Genomic DNA, 22,681 nt, shown 5'->3' with positions numbered 1-22,681 from the left:
GATAATCAGGAGACAATTTGCGATTGTCCTAAGGTGAGAATGAACCGCGTACTTGACTTGATTATCTAACAAAAATAAATAAATAAATAAATTAAGCACATTAGAAACCCAAATAAAAGAAAAATAAAAAGAGTCTATATAGCTGCCTAGTCAAATAGCCCATTAGTAGAAGAAGAAGCTATTACTCTACTAGTACACCAAACCCCCATCAGAATTGCTGCCCTATTCCCCAATAATGTTCGAAAGATGGGGGGTGGTGGGGGTAGAGTGAGTAATGGACGAGGAGACTGACAGAGAGGCTTCAAATTTCAATGTCTTCAAGCAGATGTTCATATTATTAGCTCTTAGTCTTAGCACTAGCACTTATTTCAAACAAATCACACATCACCTGGAAAGTAACTTTAAATTAATGGTACTATTTTGCATACGTTTTTTTTTTTTTTTAACTTGAGGAAGTTTAATTAAGTTCTTGTGATAGACAACATCCTTACAAACACCTGCTAGGTCCATGAGCATTGCGAATTTTTAAATCTTTATTATTTGAAAGCTAAAAACTGTTTTGAACATTGGCATATAATTTGAAATGGAAAACGGATTAATGCAGCACGTCTTTAAAACTTTGATCATTTTACGCAGTAAAATGGTGAATATATGTTTTTGTTTTTGTTTTTTTAAATAATGTAAGAATTCAGAGAATGACAAGACAAAGGTGTACAAATTTAAACAAAGGTGACGATTGGATTTCATTTTTCATATGAATTGTATCAAACTGCTTGTGTTGGACATGTTGGACGAAGCAAGACCTTTGGGCAAAATCTGATGATCAGAAGAGGGGAATACGTCTTGTTGACATTGCAGTTCGACTGATGTTAAGTCCAAAATTAGTGGCTGATTGTTGCTGCGCCAAAAATCACCACAACACAATAGAGCACAATGCAATCAGCGCTACTTTCTGATGACATTTAAGACCAATCCAGGCTCTTCCTCAGCAGCCTTCACACTGAATGCACCAATCATCTTGACTTGTTTGGACTACCATTTCAGAAAAAGATCTCAAATTAGCCTGCTGGAATTTGACTTGGAAATGAAAGTAAAAAGAATAAATAACAACAGGAGTGATATTTTCTCACAGAAAAGTTTTCAGATTGCTCCGATACGCATTTATTGGCTGTGAAACAGGCTAACCTGTCAGTTGCTTTTCATTTTTTTTTTTTTTTTATGTGCTGTGTGTCAGCACTTCATCTCATCTTCTCATTAGCCCAGGAAAAATAAGTCCTTCGTTTTTAACTTTGAAGATAATTAAACACATAATGGATATCACTGTCACTGAGCAACTCGTTGGCTCATTTATTGGCTGCAGTGTTTTGTAGGCTAGCCAAATTAAAGGGTTAGAAATGCACTTGTTACTAATTCATTTTGCCATTTAGAGTGTGAGGAGTGATGCACTACAGTGGGTTCCACAATCTGTGAGGCAAGTGTGCTACATTTCCTTCTAATTTATTTATTCCGTTCTTCTCTGTTTGGACAAACTGCATCTACTGCAGCTATTTGGCTTGACAAAACGAGAGAGAGCTCACTGATGCTCGCTCTCTCTCTCTCTCTCTCCCTCTCTCTCTCTCTCTCTCTCTCTCTTTCTCTTTTTCCTTGGTAATGTTTGATGGCTAAGGGACTTTAAAGCATCATAGATTGGCAGAACAAGATTGCACGGTTGCATGCGTAATTTAAAGTGAGACAGGTTTGTGTAATGAAACATAAGAGATGGAAAATTGAGAGTTTGTCCGCCTGCAAATGAGGCTGGCAAAGTATGAATCTCATTTAGTTAAAGTGAATGTGCATCACTCCTACAATACCTCCTACCCACTTAGAGCATTTCGCTTTCAATAACTGTGGTCAGACAGTATTTAAAACTGAGAATGGGGAGTAGGTGCCATGCTGCATTGCATTTTGGGCAAGTATCGCCATATTGTGAAGAATATTGTAATTGGTGTTTACTTGGTTTTTGAACACTCGTGCCTTAATTTTAGACGAATGTAGAATAAAATTAATTAAAGAACGTAAGTCAACATGGTCTCACAATTCAATTCAGTTTTATTTGAGTAGCACTTTTAACAAGGAAAATTGTCACAAAGCAGTTTTACAAATTTCGGATTGAAATTTTAAACTGGGAAATGTATCCCTAATGAGCAAGACTGGGGCGATGGTGGCAAGGAAAAACTCCCTGAGAAGACATGAGGAAGAAACCTCGAGAGGAACCAGACTCAAAAGGGAACCCATCCTCATCTGGGTGACACCGGATAGTGTGATTATAAAAAAATTCTGTCCTAGAACTGTATACTATATGATCAAAAGGTGCAACTGATTTAACAAGAACAATATATGAATATAAAACAATTTTCATGACTCCATATTACTGACAAGTTTATTTGTATGAAATCAAACACAATCCATATGCACATTAGAATTCACACAAGCTTTGGTAGCATTATATTTTATGGTATGCTTAATGTATGTAAGTGGTTAGTAATAAAAGATATGTATGTGGAAAATAGCTAATATATAATAAGTAAGTATGTACTTACTAGCTAGTAATAAAAGGTAAGTATGTAGTAAATAAAAGGTAAGCATGTAGTTTCTAGCTACTATTTAATACTATTTAATATGTATGTCGCAAGTAGGCAGTAATAATAGGTAGGTATGTGAATTATTGCTATTATATGGCATAGTTTAAGTAGCTATAGGAAGTAATAATAGGAAAGTATGTAGTTAGTATTTAGCAGTTTTAACAGGTAAGCATGTAGTAAGTAACTTGTAGCGTTAATAGGTAAATATACGATAGTAATACAATACAAGTATGTGGTAAGTAGATACTAATAATATATATGAGAAAAATAAGAAGTATGTAGTAGGGAAGTATGTGATAAGTAGATAGCAATAATAAATAATTATGTGGAAAATAGCTACCATGTAATAGGTAATTATATGGTAAGGATTTCATAATTATTTAGCGTTTAATAAGTAAGGTATGTGGTAGCTAGTATTTAATATGAATTTGTGTAGCTGGTATGTAATAGGTAAGTATGTTGAAGTAACTAGTAATAACTAGTATGTAATAGGTTGGTATGCAGTAATTAGCTAGTATTTAGGTAGCGCGTGTTAGGTAGCGCAATTGAGGTAACGCATGTGGTAAGTAGAAGGAATGTGTAATAGTTACATTTGTGGAAAATAACTAGTGTTTAATAGGAAAGTTTGTAAGTAATTCACTAAGTAAGTAGCTAGCAATAGCTAGCATGTAATAGGTAAGTATGTAGTCATTAGGTAGTACTGAATAGGAAACTTTGGTAAGAGTGTGGTAATTACAAGCATTTTATGGTATATACTCATATACTACTTTATTGGATATTCAAATACATGGTAATTTTCAGTATAATTACTTCCTATGTATGGGATTTCAAGTAGTACTTGCTGCCCTAAATAAATAACTTTTTACGCAACAAAAAGACTTGATCATGCAGGAGGTTTATACTGTCATGCAGTACAAAGAAATACCATATTTGTTTACATGAACATGCAGTGCTGCGCTATGTATTTGCAGCACCCTTAGTAACTGCCTGGTCAGGGTCACAGTGGCTTTTGCACTACTAGATTGTTTATAATGTGGACCAACTAAATGTAAACAATAAAAAAAACAAAAACTGTGTTATTGGGATTTTTTTTTTTTTTTTTTAAAAACCCCTCCAAAACAGTCATCTCTAGTTGAGACTAAGTATGAACTTGAGTGACACACAGATATTTGGAGTGTTAAATAGTTACATTTACATATACATAATGTTATTGCATTACACCTGCATAGGTTACGCACTGTATTTAAATGTGTGTGGGATCTGACAAGTCTTACAAATCTACATTGTTAAAAGTACTGTCAAGTCATGTTCATGTTTTAAAGCTTGGATGCAGTTTGTCACACCATGGACTCATTCTTTCCTCATAATTATGATTGCAAAGCAAGTTTAGGAAATTGCAAAATGCTTTGTTCTATATACTGTACATTTGTATTCTCTTGTTAAGATAGTCATGTTTATGCATCCATTTAAAAAATAATAAAAAAAAAAAAACCTGTTAATCCGTTTAAAATGCCTAGCACTTGATACCACAAGCTTCCAACAAATGTAATGATCTCCCTCACGTACTAGTAAAATTTTACTACCCCCATAATATGCCCATCAACCAGGGAAAGGTAGCTCTGTGCTCTTAATGGTAGCATTAAAGCCACACATTTGTCTACTGCAGTGATGGATGGGAAGTCGTCAAAGCGTCTTTCACAAGTCCAGACAAAACTTGAAGTAAAAACTTGTGATGGAACATACGTTCTGTAGAGGGACTCCAATTTATTTCCTTATGAATCTTACTAAAAATGTTTCATGTATTATTTATGCAAAATGAATGCGTGTAAAATTTTGGGACCCACATTTAGTAGAGCACTATAGCCCCTTTTCCAGTAAATGGACTAATCAATTGGATAGTGGGGGGAAAAAGTGACATTCTTTAATTCTTTAAGATAATCATAAAAAAGTTTGTTTGGTTGAAATAATCCTGAAGAGATTTTTCTTTAAAATATATATTCAACATTAATAAAGTAGTCTGTTTGTCACTCTATTTGCTATAAAAACACAGGTACATGTACACAATATCAATTATTGATATTAAAAATGCTCATATTCAGTATAATCAGTGCCTATTATGACAATGTTTATCGCGAATGGAACAGAACAATGTCTTGGGACGCTGAAATTAATTACTCTAAATTACATGCCACTGTGGTTTGTGTGTTGCGGTTATACGGACACATAAGCCATCGAGCAATTTTCTTTGTTTGAGCCAATGTTTTCTTCATGTTTTCCCAATCTCTCTATTTAGAATTTTCAAAAAATTACCCACAGGTGTATATCTTTCAATAGAAGCCGTTATAAGTGGGACTACAATTAATGTAATTGCTGATAATTTGATAATTTGCTATGATCATGACTTCGCCCACCAATCGTCCATTTATACATTGTCTTATTATTCTTTTTGTGCACTCCAGGATGAAAACACAAAGTTCAAATATTTCACTATGGAAGATGAATGAAAAGGGATTAAGGGTTTACACAGTACATATAATGACCCATGGGTTTTACTAGATTTTTAATTAATATTGCATTATTGTTAATTGTTATTGTTAATTGTATTGTCTACATTTTTGTTTTTAGCTGTAAAGACTACAATATTTTTTTTATTAAAAAAAAAAAGAAGAACATTTCCATTGTAACAAATAAGCAATGTTATGATTGGAAGTACAATAAAGTGTTCCTGAGGGATAGTAAGGGGTTCACAGCTTCCTAGAAGGGTTTTACAATATTTGGAAACCGTTTGACATGGAAACATTAAGTTGAAGGGTTCTACATAGTACAAGGCATGGGTACTCAATAAAATTTTTGATGGTCCAGCTTCCTTGATAACAGTGGTCCAAATAAGTGAGAAACATGACTGAATTAGGACAACAGTTACTTTTTTTTACTTCTTTGGGCAGTGGTGGCTTAGCGGTTAAGGCTCTGGGTTACTGATCGGAAAGTTGGGGGTTCAAGCCCCAGCACTGTCAAACTGCCACAGTTGGGCCCTTGAGCAAGGCCCTTAACTCTCTCTGCTCCACGGAGTGCCGTATCAGGGCTGACCCTGTGCTCTGACCCCAGCTTCCTCACAGGCTGGGGTATGCGAAGAAAACAATCTCACTGTGCTCAACGGTATATGTGACCAATAAAGACTCATTAACTGTAAATAATTAGTTCATGGCTATAAATAAGACAATTGGAAGTGGTTATGTTTTCATGGTGGTGCTCTACATTACCACTTTTTTTTTTTTTACTAGCGATATCTTGAAGCAGAGAATAAATGCTTACTTCTCTGGTTATATACTTCTGATTCCCCCATCCCCATGAACAAGCCATCTTGTAACTTTAGGATCCTTCGTGGTATTTTTGGTCAGAATAGTGGCTCTAAACAAAATGTTTCATTTCAAACTAAAACACAATGCCCCAAAGTTTCATTTAGTTAAGCATGCCTTAACTTTCTATGAATGCTAAAAGAGTAAGCACTGCAAGGCCACGGATCAATTCAGAAGGGTAAGCACAAACCTCTAAGTGCCATTTTCCGTGTAAAGTTATGCATTTTTTCAGTGCTAGTGTCTCAGATGGAATAATGTACCTAATTATATTCAGCACCAGTAACACCCTCAACAACCCCAATGCTTTGTATGGTTCTCCGGGTTGATTTTCTCCAACCCTTTACTTTCTCTCTCTTTCTCCTCTGTCCTGCCATGCCTGGAGGAGCAGTGAGATGTGAGCCTCAATGTGTCTGACTGATTACTGTAATTCATACACTTTAATTAGCTGCACAAACCATTAGCCACAATTAGACTATTACAGAACACTCTGTGGCAGAAGCCAGCCTAAGCCTAAGGAGAATGTTTATCAGATAGCAGGACAAAAAGAAAGAAATTAAAAAAATATATATAATGGGAGAGATAGAGTGCCGATGAAGATTCAGAGGAGATTCACTAAAGCGTGAAAATACTGGAGTGACTGGTAGAACAATGAGGCTCCACAGTGTTCAAATAGGGGTATAATTTGAATGGCATGTGAAATGTAAACAATTGGACATTAGGAAAGCTGATATTCAATTTGTCTTTCACCTCAATCCAGGGAAATGGAGGATGTATTCAAAATTTTCAGTGCCTCAGTCCTCCATCTGAACACTATGACTATTATTTTTTTATTACTTACTACTTGACCAGCCAAACAAGTAGTCAACCTGTCTTTTCCATACTTAAAGCAAAATCTGATTCAGGACATCACTATCTATTCATCCATCCATTTTTTATGCCGCTTATCTTACTCCAGGGGAGCCTGGAGCCTATCCCAGGGAACTCGGAACTCGGGGCACAAGGTGAGGGACACTATGGATGGGATACCAACCCATCGCAGGGCACAATCGCACACACATTCACACACTACGGACAATTTGGAAATACCAATCAGCCTACAACTCATGTCTTTGGACTGGGGAGGAAACTAGAGTACCCACAGGAAACCCTTAAAGCACAGGGACAACACGCAAACTCCACACGCACAGGGTGGAGGTGAGATTTAAACCCCCAACCCCGGTAGTGCTAACCAAGAGAACTGAGAGCGTGGAGCATGGAAGCATGTGATCATCAACAGAGCCCCGCTTATACTGTTGCTCAACCATGTAAACAGCCATGTTTAACTCCAGCCTCAGTGGTGCCTGGAAACATGTCTGGTTTGGCCTTGCACCACTGACAGCCTCTAAACTTGCTGAGTGGGATTGGATAGTGATGTGCAACCCATGGCATTGAACCCATGCACTTTTGTACAGCAAAGGTCATGATGGAATTCACTATGCCGCAGTTTAAGGATATTTTGCATTTATACCACAGCATGGTTGAATGATCAAATCTGATTGGTCAGAAGGTGTACATTGTTTTCATATCAAAGTAGAAGTAGTTCCAGCTGTAACACGGTACTATTAACACGCTCATTCTAATATGTTGTGCTTTCTATGGTAACAGCTCATACACAGTGAATTGGATGGAGGACATCCTTCATAATCTATGGCTAATAATAAACGGCTTTAAAATGGGTTGTTGTTTAACAAATTAATTCTCAGTCCCTGTAGTATTTTTTTGATTTCCTCCATTTTGTCAGTAAACTGCAAGGGAAGGTGCTCATAATTATAGGTTTTCCTTTACATACGAGACACTAGCAAGGAGTCATACTTGTATAAGAAGATATTAAGGGTCTAATTATAGTTCTCAATTATGAAAGTATGGTTTTATAATCTGTATAAGTATGGTGTTTTGTCTCCTTCACTGACATCACTAACAACCCTTTCCCCCATTATCAGGAAACTTAAAACTGGAAATAATTTGACAAGAAGAATCAACCATGTTACTTGGAGCACATAGCTTCCACACATTATCTGAACTGCACCATTGGTGATTTTGGTGTGAGCAAGCCCCAGACCACCATTTCACCACCTGGGACTACCCCCAGGCTTGAAAACAAATATTTGTAATGGAGATAAAATAACTAGAATTTTAAACATGCATCTTGGACCACAGCTGCCTTTCCCAATCCCTCTCTGTTTCTCTCCATGGCATTTTCCATAGCATTCTTCAATTCCCTGCTCCGTGTCATGGCTCCGAGTTCAACAATGCACTATAGTGTAGACTTGGTGTTAGATCACTCTGACTTTGCTTAAATGTGAGGGGATGGGGTTGAAGCACAGGGCATTACACCAGGCCGGTGTCACTAATAAGCTCTGCCGTGCAGGAGAAAGGAACCTTCTGTGTGCTCAGTGCAGCATTCAGGAATCTGAGCCTGAAGTGCATGCTCCAGTGCACTTATAAATTTTAAAAACCAATCCAGACCTTTAAAGGGCAGGACCTACCCTTCTGTAAAGGGAAGATTTTTCCACGTTTGATTCTGAGTTGTCAGAGCTGGTCAGCTCAGGCATCAAGTGGAAGTTGAAAAAGTCACCTCATTTAGAAACTGCAGAATAGGAATCTGTGGAGAGAGCTACAACTATGGGTTGTGTCAACCTGTTCAAATGTGTATGATTTTTTGATGCTTGTAATTCCGTTAAATTCTTCGGTTCTGATTGGACAGAAGGTGTTGATTAATTGTCTATAACAGTAGTTCTAACTACAAGGTTTAAATAAATGTGCTTGTTGTAAAATGTGATTGTTTCTGTAGATACAAAGGGTACATTCACTTGTACGATGAATGCCCCAAATAAGTGGGTTAAAAAAGTGGGTTGTTGAGATGGTAAAGTTTTCAGTGAGGAGACATTAACTTGGGATTCTTGGAAGGAGCCTGTCAGTGTTAGTTCTTTGTAACAGTCATTGATAAAGCTGTAACTTACGTTTTCTGACATGAATGAAGGTTTTTGAGGTTTCTTGGTAAAAAAAAAAAAAAAAATGATAGACTGGTGAGGGAATAACTATTTGTTGCTGTTATAACATGATAACAGGAACTAACTAATTAGAACATGTCCATAAAAACAAATATTTTATATTCATTATTCAAATAAAAATTCCAATGTATGAAAAGATACAAAATAGAAAAGCCCATTGCTGTGTTCTGTAGCTCAGCCACCCGATCCAAGATACAGGACTTGTGCTCTAAATCTTTCATAAGTTTCATATCTTTCTATGCCTATGTGGAAAATATTAGTCAAAACATGAGTCTCATAGCACATTCTGCTAAGTATTTCAGTAAGACAGTTTAGTCTCTGGACAGGGCTCTAGTTTTGACTGGTGATTACAGACAGCACAATCTGCCACTTGAACATGTCAGTCTCCATCAGCATCATGAAAGCTGAGATGTTATCCTGCCCAAGAACTTTCAAGCCTGGCCTTACTGGCACAGAGAAACTATTGAGAGTCTGTACATACTTCTCCAAAGCTTTGCTAGGCTGCACTTGCTGAACAAGCAGGAGTTCTCAGAGATTCATCACACACAGAGTGAACCATGTCAGCCCCTTCTGGCCCCCACACATCCGGCTTCCACTCATAGGTGAACTCGCTGTTCTTAGCTTTTCCGTCAAGCCACTAGCGCACTTTATCTCCTTGCCCTGAAGGAGAAGTTTAATAACAGGACTGAGGAGTTGAGGCACGCAATATAGTGCCCCTGATTATATGGACTTAAAGGTGATGACAAAAAAGTGATGAAGAAATCACAGATGCTCACTTTCTTACATACAGATGAACGTAGTGTTTGGAGGTTGTTTATCGTGAAAAACGTGCTCTCTGAGCATTTTTTTTTTTAATCATCATTGAAAATCTCAAGTATGTATTGGATCTAACAACCACCATCACCTTGTAGCTCGATAGTAATCAAAATGAATGTTAACAAATGAATTTTTACATGTATACGTGATTGCATTAAGAATGGCACTACCAATATTCTTAAGCTTCATACGTGTCCAATATTCATAATGTATTAGAAATGCACATATTTATATACAGCACATATAATACCTCATAATGTCTGGAATTAGCCCCTATAAATAGTGACATCCATATACAGTATCTATATACACAAATTAGCTATAACATTAAAACCACTGACAAGTGAATAACATTGATTATCTCATTACAATGGCACCTGTTAAGGAGTGGGAATTTGACAAGGGCCAAATTGCGATGGCTAGAAAACTGGGTCTCCAGAGCATCTCCAAAATGGCAGGTCTTGCAGGGTGTTCCCAGTATGCTGTGGTTAGTACTTATCAAAAGTGGTCCAAGGAAGGACAACCTGGTGAACCAGAAACAGGGCCATGGGTGCCCAAGGCTCACTGATGCAGGCTGGCCTGTCTGTCTGTTGAAAAAAAAATATGCTGGCTATGATAGAAAGGTGTCAGAACACACAGTGCATAACAGCTTATGGGGATGCGTATGGGGATTCGTAGCGGCAGAGTACCCATGCTGACCCCAGTCCACCACCAAAAGCACTTACAATAGGCACGTGAGCATCAAAACTGGACCATGGAGCAATGGAAGAAGGTAGCCTGGTCTGATGAATCACAATTTCTTTTCCATCATGTGGACAGCTGCAAAAAACTGTTCAGGAATGGTTTGAGGAACATGACAAAGAGTTCAAAGTGTTGACATGGCCTCCAATTTCCCCAGATCTCAGTCTGATTGAGCATCTCTGGGATGCGAACAACTTACAGGACTTAAAGGATCTGCTGCTAATGTCTTGGTGCCAGATACCACAGCACACCTTCAGAGTCACCTTGTGGACATGCCTTGGCATGTCAGAGCTGTTTTGGTGGCACAAGGGGGACCTACACAGTATTAAGCAGGTGGTTTTAATGTTATATGATGGATATGCAATATAACTCAATATAAAGAAATCTATATTACACTATGATTAATATATCACCATAGCTTATAATATATACATTATATACATTATAATTGGGACCTCTTTGCATCATGTAAACTGACATCTAGTCATATGCTTGTGCATGTAACTATAACTACTTATCAGCATGCACAGTATATGGACTTATGCCAGGCACAAGGTATTATATATCTTACAGAACAGATTATAATGGCATCTATAATGTGCAATGAATAAAGGATGCATAGGAGGTTTTCACATTTCTTTCTGTTGCTGTATCCCAGGGTTGACCTTTTTTGTTGATATTAATCGCTATTTGCACCTTGGCCTTATTCCTGGTTCGTCTTCAGTAGTTCGAGTGGGAGAAGTCTATAACGTAGAGTCGTTTCACTCTAACAGGCTGGCAGTTACAGATTTACCAAGATCCAAGTGGGCGCCTTGGCAGCGGCGCTCGTCAGAGCGGCTCCTGCAGATGAACATGACTCTACCTTACCCTGTTCTCACTTGGCTACATTGCAATTGTCTGCTTCACTAGAGCCTGTCGCCGTGTGGGAAAGGTCTACTCGTTGATGGACAGAAAGCCTTGAGCGTCGGGCCGATCCATTCTGCTGAAATCCACAGATCCGGCGCTCACAGTTTATCTCGACTTATAACACCAGCAACCGCTCACGGCCCAGGCTTGGCCTTTAATGCCCTAATCTTCACTCTCCGCTCTACTACTGCTACTTATGCCAGGGAAAGAAAAAGACATAGGAGATTTTTTAGATGTGGCTCAGAGAAACAAAGTTTTCGAGTTGGCGGTATTATTTCATGGTGCAGGAGAGGTCATGACAATGGCTGGATAAAGCTCTGAATCTACTGAGTTCAAAAGCAGCTTTAAACATGAAATGGTTCCAGACAAGAAAAAAGCGAAGCTTGCCCCTTTCAATGACATTTTACTGCTAGGATTTCACCAAAAGTACTGGCCAATCTGTGACATTTTAGGTTCGGAATGAATCATCATTTTACGCTGTATAAAACGGTCTCTCAACTCATGAACTCGAGCACATATCTTTCTTTAAAAGCAGCCTGAAGTAGTTTTGTATGGAAGACTCCTTAGTGGATATTGAAATGCAGTTTATTTGTGAGTCAGGGTTGCCAGGGGAACGATTTTTACATCTAATTGTTTTGGAACAAGATTTCAGGTGAAAAGAGCAAGTCTGCGGGTGGTAGGTTTGTTGAGTTAGTAATAATAGTGATAATCCAGCTATTTTAGATCTTGTTTTAAACCGAATAATCAGAATTGTATTGAATTAATTTATGCAAACATAGGGGGACTGGAAATACAGACAGATATATTGCAAAGATTTGGTGAGAGACAAGGGGATTATGAAGTGGATAATGGCCATAACAGGTGATGATTAAACAAAAAAAGTTTATTTCAGATACCTCCAATTGGAATTGCGTTCATCATTTAAGTCCTGTAGGTTGCGAGGTGAGGCCTCCATGAACTTGTTTGTCCAGCACATCCCAAAGATGCTCGATCGGATTTTAGATCTGGGGAATTTGGAGGCCAAGTCAACACCTTGAACTCTTTGCAATGTTCCTCAAACCATTCCTGACAATTTTTTGCAGTGTGGTAGGGTACATTATCCTGCTGAAAGTGGACACTGCCATTAAGGAATACTGTTGCCATGAAGGGGTGTACTTGGTCTGCAACAATGTTTATTTAATGTAGATGGTACATGTCAAAGTAACATCCACATGAATGTCTAGACCCAAGGTTTCCCAGCAGAACATTGCCCAGAGCATCACACTGCCTGTGGTTTTACTGTTACTGCTGAGTGATGTATTTCAATATAAACATAGGTAATGTGTTTCAAGGTGCTTGTATCATTTCTTACGGTGTCATTCACATGAAATCAAACCCTAATTTTTCATGAAGTCAGATTCAGGAAACTCAAGGCTTCCAAAAGACACAAGGTCCTCTCTATACACACGGCGACAAGTTCGTGATCTCAGCACCGTCCTGTTTACCAGACGCCACCTCTGCGGTCAAGCGAAGGGCAGATGCTACTGAGGAGGGGGATAATTGGTCATGAGCTGTCAGAAATGTGTAATTAGATGAGATGAGATGCTCTCTTTCTCTCTCCTTTCCAGCAGCTGATCTGAGCTTCTTAGTATCAGCTTTGATCTTTGCTGAAGTTCTCCGAGCCCTTTTAGATGAGATCAATTTGCTGTTACACACATCACTCTTAGCGCTCTCTCCCCTGGCTATGCACTCTTGATTGGAGCGAGTTTGCTTGCATGCAAATTACTGCAAACGGTGCTTAATTTGTAAATCATGAAGTCCCTGAACACCATGCAAGTAATGATCCAGAGAATCAGCAAAGAGGAAATATGTTGCAGAACGTATGGACACTGCGGCAACTCGAGCACCTTGAATCATATAGGATAATTCCATGCTGCAATATAGACCTAGGGCCTATAGCTGTAGGATGATGGCGATGGTATGCTGAGCGTTTGCAGAGATCACGTGCTGCTAGCAGGGGGTGCTCACGAAAACTGTGGGAGGCCAGAACAGTGCATGGTAATTATTCAAAACAAACAAGAGAGGTGCAATATGCTTTGGAGTGCGCTACGCTCTACAATATGCCTTCAGTATCACAGTTTTGTCCAAAATAATGGGTCTTACATAACTACATCATGACCTTGAACTGCATGACAACACAAATACGCATATCAGTGTAGAAAAATTATATATTTTTTTTATCTTATCTAAATATAGAAATCATCCAAACCAAATGTACCTTCTGCAATATAATAGGAAATGATGACAAAGTCCATTTTTTTTTCTTTTGTTACATGTTCAGAAAGGAGAGGAAAACTATCACTGCACCACTAATTGGATCTTATTTAGTATATTTATGAATTTATTAAGATTCATAACTATTTTACATCATGCAGCAGTGGTGTCTTGTTGGTGCATTGGCTATAAACTATAGTACTATTGGTACTATGATATGTGCATCGTATTGTTAATGTTATTAGTACCACAGTAGCACCACTGGCTTTTCATTGCAAAGGGTATAACAACCAAAGTTACCTAAGATACCCTAATAAAAAGGTCCCAAATGTTTTAAAGTCAGGGATGCCTTTACAGGTGAAACAAATTACAGAAACACCATAAATCAAATATTTTTAGTACTTTGTACAAGACTATTTGGATTTATTTGATTTGTTATAGAGCTTGTTATATATAGATATATATAGTTATATATAGATATTTCCACCAGTGTAACACATTATGTCCAAATTGACATTATTTATAAATGGTTTTTGAGTTATTCAGTGGTTAGCACGTTTGCCTTGCATGTCTGGTGTTTGTGGTTCAAATCCCACCTCCGCCAAGTGTGGAGGTTTCCTCCAGGTACACCGGTTTCCTACCTTAGTCCAAAGACATGTGTTGTAGGTTGATTGGCATTTCCAAATCGTAGTGTGTTAATGTGTGTGCGATTGTGACCTGTGATGGGTTGGTTCCTTGTGCTGCGAGTTCCCTGTGTGGGATACCTTGTGTAGGATAAGCAGTATGGAAGATGCATGGATGGATGGATGGATGGATGGATGGATGGAAAAAAAAAACTAGTCATTGACCCCTTGGCTAAACTTCACATTTGAGAACCACATTGAATAAAACTGTACCAGTATCATGCTTGAGTCTGTAAACTTAATAAACATAATAAACATGATTTCCCTATAGTAGCATAGTAAATCCATGCTAGAATCATAGTTAAATATGGAAAAAAAGGACTTTATTTGGATAATCCAATGTAGACACTCTTTCCAATTGTTTGTGTTAGGATATACTCTATACACTCTCTATAGACCAGGTGTCAAGCCCAGCAAGTATTTCAATGGCTCAAACCAAATACTCAAAAAAACGCCATAGCAGGACTGATCAATGTATGAAAAAAACAAGCTGTAGTTCATCGACTCCAGTTGTTTAAACATAAACCATCACAATTTCTGTTGTGGTTTGTTGCACCCAATTAGATATATTTACATAAATTATTTACATAGGTTTCAGATTTTCACACATTTTTGAAAGTTCATTTAACCTCTCTGGTCTGATTAATGAAATGTTTACATGGCTTGTTCAATGGAAAAAAGTCGACAGGGAAAACAGAATATTTAAAGACGACTGGACTGAGACGAATGATGGCCAAAATGGTGCTAGTCGAAAGTGGTAATGTGAAGTGCCAAAACACAACCACTTAAACCTGATACATGAATTAATCAAGAATGGTTAAGCATTAAAAGATAGTTGTTGCTGCCATTCACTCATGCATTTTTTGTTCCAGATCCACTGTAAGCAAGGAACTGGATCTTTACACATTGCAGCTGAACACTTCAGCTATAAGCCAGTGATCACCAACCCTGTTCCTAGAGAATTACCTTCCTGAAAACTTTAGCTCCAACCATAATCCTGCCCACCTGACCATCTAATCATTGCTTTAAGAAGATCTTGATCAACTAAACAGGCGTGTTAGATTTTGGTTGGAGATAAAACCTGCAGTAAGGTAGATCTCAAGGAAGAGGGCTGGGGACCACTGCTATAGACTTTTAACTAGTGACTATTTGGATAGTTTGAAGCTATAGATGTTTAGTAGATCATCTACTGTATAGACTATCAACTTGTCCCTAGTCCTGTAACAATGTCACGTTCGGTTCATCTATAGATGGATTGCCAACAATGGACTTTCCTTCCTCCCTCTTTTGGCTGCTCCACTTCGGGTTCACCACAGCGGTTCGACCATCTGCATATTTGATTCTGGAACATGTTTTACACCCGGCTTGCCCTTCCTGATGCAACCCTCCCAATTTTCCAAAGTTGTTATCAGTACTGAGAGTACACTGGCTCATGCAACCCTCATGCAGTGTTTGGGGTTGGTTCCCTGACTGGGAATCAAACCCAGGCCGCAACCGTGAGAGCACCACTAGTCCACCAGCCAACAGTCCATCAGGGAACCATTGCCGTCAATGGACTATTTAAATGAAATATGTCTAATTAGAGCATCATAGGAAAACACTATAGGAGAACTACAGTATAGATCCACTGACTTGTCACAATATCACATAGAATGACTGGAAATACCAAAGATCTATTAGCCACACCAAAACAGCAACCTTCAACAATATGTTAAAGTAATGTACACGTCTCTCTATGATACAACCTGACTTAAGTTCAACGGGTACAACAAGCTGGTGGCTTTACATAAAAGTGGCAATACATAATAATTTGCTGGAACCCATCACCTATTTAAGCTTGGCTTGCAGCCAGCCAGGACATCCCCTTGCCTTTCAAACACTACTGGGGGGGGGGGGGGGGGGGGGGGTGGGGGGCACGACTACAGTACACAGCTGCCAAGAGACAGAGAGAGAAAGAGAACTGAGGACATTAGGCTGATTACTGCTCATTACATAAGAAGCCAGGGATGTGCAAGAGAACCAGAGCTGAAGCGACAGCATTAATACAGCAGAGTTTTGTGGAGGGGTGCTCAAGGGAGGCCTCGAGGAGCTAACGACTTTCTGCTGTGACACTTAGGTGTCTTTCAAAGTCCTTGTAAAAGTGCCTTCGCAGTGCTTGGCTGATTCATTGGAAGTGTGAAGTTAATGCATGTCAGAAACATGCATTTTTAAAGAGCTCAGCAAAGTACGTCGCCGATGGAGCTGATGGGCTTTTGTTCCAGTTAACAAGCTCATTCTTTGGCGCAGGAACGTCTCTCAAAGAGCCATGCCAGACACTGTAGTTAACTGCTCTGACCACCTGTGTATCCACTAACAATAATGCAATCAGCCAGCTCTGTCTAGTCACTATTGTGTTCTGAAGACATGGCTACTAGTGTGCCCCTTTACCCATCTGTTCTGCAATATGTTAATCCAGATAAACCGAATAAATAATAAACTATTTTTTACCATTTATCATCACTTATTTATGAGACACAAGATTAGTGCCCTTGAGTGCATCAAATCCAAGTAGCGATCTTGGTTGGATGTAATGTCTTTGATATACTGCAGTATGACGCACAATCCCAGTCCTCTCATTACACACATTTATTGCAGAGTGTGTGTAGTTGTGGGCTCCTACACACAAAGATCCACAAAAGCATTGTTAAATATGTAAATGTATGGAATGATGTACCTTCTTTGTGCTTGTAATGTGTTTTATTTATTTTTTTTAAATTATATTGATTTGTTGGCTTAGTGGTTAGCATGTTTGCCTTGTACCTCCGGGGGTTGGGGGCTCGAATCCCAACTCTGCCCTGCATGTACAGAGCTTGCATGTTCTCCCCATGCTTCAGGGTTTTCCTCTGGGTACTCCAGTTTCCCCAGTCCAAAGACATGTGTTGTAGGCTGATTGGCATCTCTAAATTGTCCATAGTGTATGAATGTGTGCACGATTGTGCCCTGCAATGGGTTGCCCCCCATCCAGGGTATCCCTTACATTGTGCCCCGAGTTCCCTTGGGTAAGGCTCCAGGCTCCCTGTGTAGGATAAGCAGTATGGAAAATAGTTGGATGGATGGATTTGTTAGGTCAGTATTAATCTCTGAACAAGAAAACTATCATTCTGTGAATTGTGCACTTACTTACAGTAATGTAACGTGATTAAAAAAAAAACAGTCATAGTAAAATATTAATTTTTTATTAATTGACACTATAGGAAATATTGGGGGTGGGGAAATGGTCAGAAGAATTTTGGGCCCTTAAAATGGGGACACTGCAGTCCTAACCTACATGTATCTATTCATAGGAGATCACTGATGCAAATTACAACGCGTTTGCAATAAAGAGGCCACGCTGCTACTCCACTTCTCACCAGCTTCTCTCAGCATGTTTGTCCGGCGAGGGAACAATCCAATCTTTGACTAGTCAGCCTTTATTTATGTCCAGAATTTGTTGTGCTTCAACAAAGGAGGTAAAACCATCTGAGGAGGCAGAGGGGGAGAAAACCTAGCATATTAAATCATTCCAGGGAGGTGGTGTAATGAACTGTTGTTTCAAAAGCCTATTAACATCTATTCTCATTAGCAAAAATGAAAGAGAAAAAAAAAAAAGAGAGACAGGTGAGAGGTCATTTGATTACAAGTCTTCTGATGCAAGGTAGCGCCCTGAACAAGGGGCCAGCTGTCAATCAAGTATGTTTGCTTTGGTTTCTGGTCAGTTCATCAGCTACAGCCCTGACCTTATGCCAATTGTAAGATGAGATCTGTTTGTGAAGAGGCAGCAGGCCTTATTGAGATGCAGAAAGCATATAGAGCCTTTGTAAAAATGGAGAATTATTAAGTGGCAACACCACCGCAACCACATATAATTGATCTGTCGGACTTGATACGGGTATCATTCCCAAAATAACAAAAAAATCAAAATAAACCAGCTACAGACTTGGTTCAATGGTCTTAAAATAATGTTTATACAGCGCTATGGATCAATTGAGTCCAAACTCATGAAATGGCAGAAGTTATATGCTCAGCTGGGAGCTATGTAAAGAGAAAATGACATTCTGGGTAATAATTCCATGATGCAATTGCAGAATATTTTGCAAATGAATACAGGCTACATCTTGTCCCTTGATGCATTGTACAAAGAAAAGACTGCTGTGGAATTCTAATACACTGTTTCTAGACAAACAACTCCGCTAATGAACGTTAATTATTCATATCTCCAAATTGCAGTACAAGTCCGTAAGTGCCTCTCCACTAAATCATTGATACCTCGAATGCAAAACTTACTTTGCCTTTGTGACTGCTTACAAGGAGGAAGGAACTCTTTTCCCCAATGCGAGAGCTAGCAGCTTCATTCTGCTTGACCAGCCATCTGTAATGTAACACACAGTGACTGATTGCCCCCGTGATGCTGGGCTAAAGGAGTCAGACCTTTCAAAGTTTCTATTTGTTACCAACAACGGGAAAAAGCTCAGTGGAGTAACAAAACTGCCAATGCAATGATTGACATTTCTTAAGGTGATACTGCACATACATGAGCTTTCAACGCTATATCCTGCTTTAACCACATTTGCTGTCCTGCTGACATCCCCTATATCCTGCAGGGCTGGTAGCACTGTTTGCTGCCATTCTTTGTCAAGGTATAATTCTAGGATGATGGCGAAAATAGAAGCACTGACCATAAATGCAGATCATAAAAGGGGAAATTGTTTTCTCTACAGTTCACCTTGGCCAATCCACCAGTCTATGTCTGGCAGGTATAGCATTGCACCTTGCCTTCCCAGAAAGAATGCCATGTAGATTGGTAGTCATGGGCTCCTCAACATGGATTTCAACTTCCAGTTGAATGGAAATTGTTTTCGCTGTCCACTAGTGGTGTATCATAGTTGTATCTGTTTAATGCCTCAAATAGCCATATCTGTATTCAGATTTCAACCCGAAGTGGGTGTGGCCTAAACCAGACGTTTTTTTTGTTTGTTTGTTGTTGGGTTTTTTTTTTAAATTGCACACCTCAGGTCTCAACCAAATGCCCAATTAACCTTTCTGACACGTTTTAATATATATATGTATATATATATTTTTTTTTTTTCTGATAGCCTTAAAGAATTCATTTGACAAAAGAAGAACGTATTGGTTCAAGAAGCTGTCGCACATCTGCGATGGACTTTAACAGGAAACATGGCACATCACACATGCCACTGTTGCCCAACTTATTAACACATTCAAAAAGACTGGAAGTGTTGCGGAACAAGCGAGAAGTGGACGTCCACAAGCGTCCACCGACGAAGACACAACCAACGTGGTGCTGGCAAACAGTCCCCAGCGTATGGAGACTTTTGGGACACCTTTTCATTTCGACTACCAAATACATATTCACCCCACTTCATGCATGGCAAACATGGTAGCTCAGGAATCCGCACAACTTTTTTAAAGGGAATATCAATCCAAGTTTTTAACCTTGCAAATACTTTCTTGACACCAGACGTACCGAGCGTGTATAAGAAAATCATTGCGACTTTTACAACAGGCTCTGGAAGTTGGTGAAGCATTGAGCAAATAAATATTTACAACATGTCTTTTTCAATCAAGTTTTGGCCTCTTGAAGTAAACCTGAAATCAATCCATGCCTTCAAACTAAGGTGCATACATTATTAAACAACAAGTCTAGAATCTAGCCAGGGATTTGGAGGGGAGCTCGAGTCCTGATTTCACTTTTACCTGAAAACAATAAAACGCCCTTGATGCTTACGTCATATAGTACTGATTCAGTACCCACCTCCGATCTCCACAAGTGGTCTCAGAGGCATGCTTATCTCACATTTATTACAGTATGACACGTAATAGTCTAATAATATAATATTATTAGTGCACTACTAGAGTGCTAGACATAATTTCTTATATCCCAGGGCAACACTTTTCGCCTTGCTTGACTGAACCATCAAAAAACTCCACATGGGACTCGGCCATATTGTCGCTATAGAGGCAAGAGGGCACATTTTGCCCTCACTCTTAATTGACTACACTTTGAGTTTGGGTGATTAACTAGGTTATGACTGAAGTTCTTACCTAAAGTGGGCCAGATTAAATCAGTCACCATGAGAGAAGTGGAGGAGAGAGAGAAAGAGAAGGGGAAAAAAATGGAGTGGTGTACCAGATTGGAATTTGAGGAGACAAATAGCATCTGAATGATGCCATGCATTATTATGTCATCTCTATAGTCATCTAATGGCTGTATCACATTAATAAAAAGCGGAATATTATACAGTAACAGATGGCGAGAGTACATCAGTGGCTCAGGAGCTATTTATTAAATGCGTTATTAATTATTTTCAACATGATGAGCTTTTGCAGCTCCTTCTGGCCTGGGTTAAGTCAGGAGCGTGCCATTTGCTCTTCACACAGACTGGCTGCACACACGTCCATACTAGCCACGACTACCATATCTACTCTCTCTGAAAAATGAAAAAGGTTTGAACATACAGGTAAATGTGGTCTGGTTAGTATGAGAAAAGAATTGTATTATTTACATTTGCACACTTTAATTAAAAGTGAGAAAACTGAGACATTTATATATAAATTAAATGGGTTTCACGCTGCCCATGTTTTACATTTTTTCCTACATTCTTTTGAATGTCCTTGGGAATAAAATAAAATATCAGATGCCATGAGTTTATCTTCTGCCATCATTTAAACTTTTGAACGACCATGTAATGCGAAGCAATGTGATAACATGAAATTAAAAATGACCGTATATGTCAAGCAACTGTCTGACGCCGTACACAACAACGTTTCACCTACGCACGTTCGCTGAGAGTACGCTAATGGTTGAGAGGCAGGAATTTAGCCAATAGTTGCTACAAAACTTGTAAAATTGACCAATTGGTGTATGTGGGACTTACAGAGAGGGGTTAAAGCAATGCAAAAATGGGCATCATAATGATGGTCTGAAAAAGAGGACATGTCCGGGGAAAAGAGGCACCCCAGAAAAGCATTTCAGAGAACAATGTGTTCATTTCTATCACATGAACTTTGCAAAAATTTATTTGCGCATGCACCAGGAGGTTGCTCACGTGAGCCACGACTGGCAAGAGAGAACCATAACTAATAATAATTAAGTAGCTGTCTATTTAATAAGATTAATTTCTTTGGTTTTAAATGAAAAAAAAAAAATCCTCTTAGTATTCACAATTTTTATAAAAATGTACCTGTAATCTGATTACATATTTATTTTTTTACGTAACTGTAACGGATTACAGTTACCATTTTTTTTTGTATCCTAATTAAGGAACACTATTACATGTATTCTGTTACTCCCTAAGCCTGATGACAACACATGACATATCTGCAGTAAAAAACATTTTTTATTATAAATATTTTTTTTTTAAATATTGATTTTGCATTAATGTCTGTGATCGCAAAATCCTGGAGGTATTGGGATTTAAATCCGAAATGAGTGTGGTCTAAACAAGAATTGTATTTTTTTTCTCTTTTTTTCATATTTATTTCATAAATGTTTCTTTTTTAAAAAAAAAAAAAAAAATCCCACTTTTGCAGTTATTATTATTTTGTTTGTAGCTAAATTTATAACAAATTCAGTTTTGTTTCCAAAAAACAAACTAGTAACTTAATTTAAACCACCATGCATCCCTGTGCAGGCAATTACTAAGGATGAATGAGTTAACACAGTAAATGCATTGCTGCAAATGCATCCTTCATGTTAATGAAAGTGGTCTTTGTTTGTCTGATCACTGGCTCACACCCGCATGAAAGTAACCTCCACCTCACACAACATTTTTGTCCCAGTCCCAATGTATACCTCCAGTCCCGATCTACCAAGTTCAACAACAGCAACAAAAAGCAAATACTGCACCTCTTATTCATATCTGTATACATATCAGTTTAGAACATATATATTTATTCAGAATAGTACATTAATTATTTTTATAGAGGACTAATGCTGAGTGAATATGCTTTCATTAGGAGTAAAACTAAAAAATATGTGAGTCCTGTTAACCAGCTGAGCCTTCTGCTTCAGGTCTCAAGGCTATCACCTGTTCTTCCTTTCTCAGTAGGAAGCAGGTATATTCTAAGGGTTGAAGACCCACCACATACATACAACACATTCTAACCTAAACTCTAACCTTTCACCCTACACCCCCCACCTGTCCAGCTGGAAATGGTTGTTTCTTCACCTGCTGCAAGTGGCCCACCACCTGCCAGCACTTTTACCAGCAGGTGGC

This window comes from Ictalurus punctatus, chromosome 18 (assembly GCF_001660625.3).
Source record: "Ictalurus punctatus breed USDA103 chromosome 18, Coco_2.0, whole genome shotgun sequence".
NCBI classification, from domain to species: domain Eukaryota; kingdom Metazoa; phylum Chordata; class Actinopteri; order Siluriformes; family Ictaluridae; genus Ictalurus; species Ictalurus punctatus.
Note: the sequence above shows the minus strand (reverse complement) of the source record.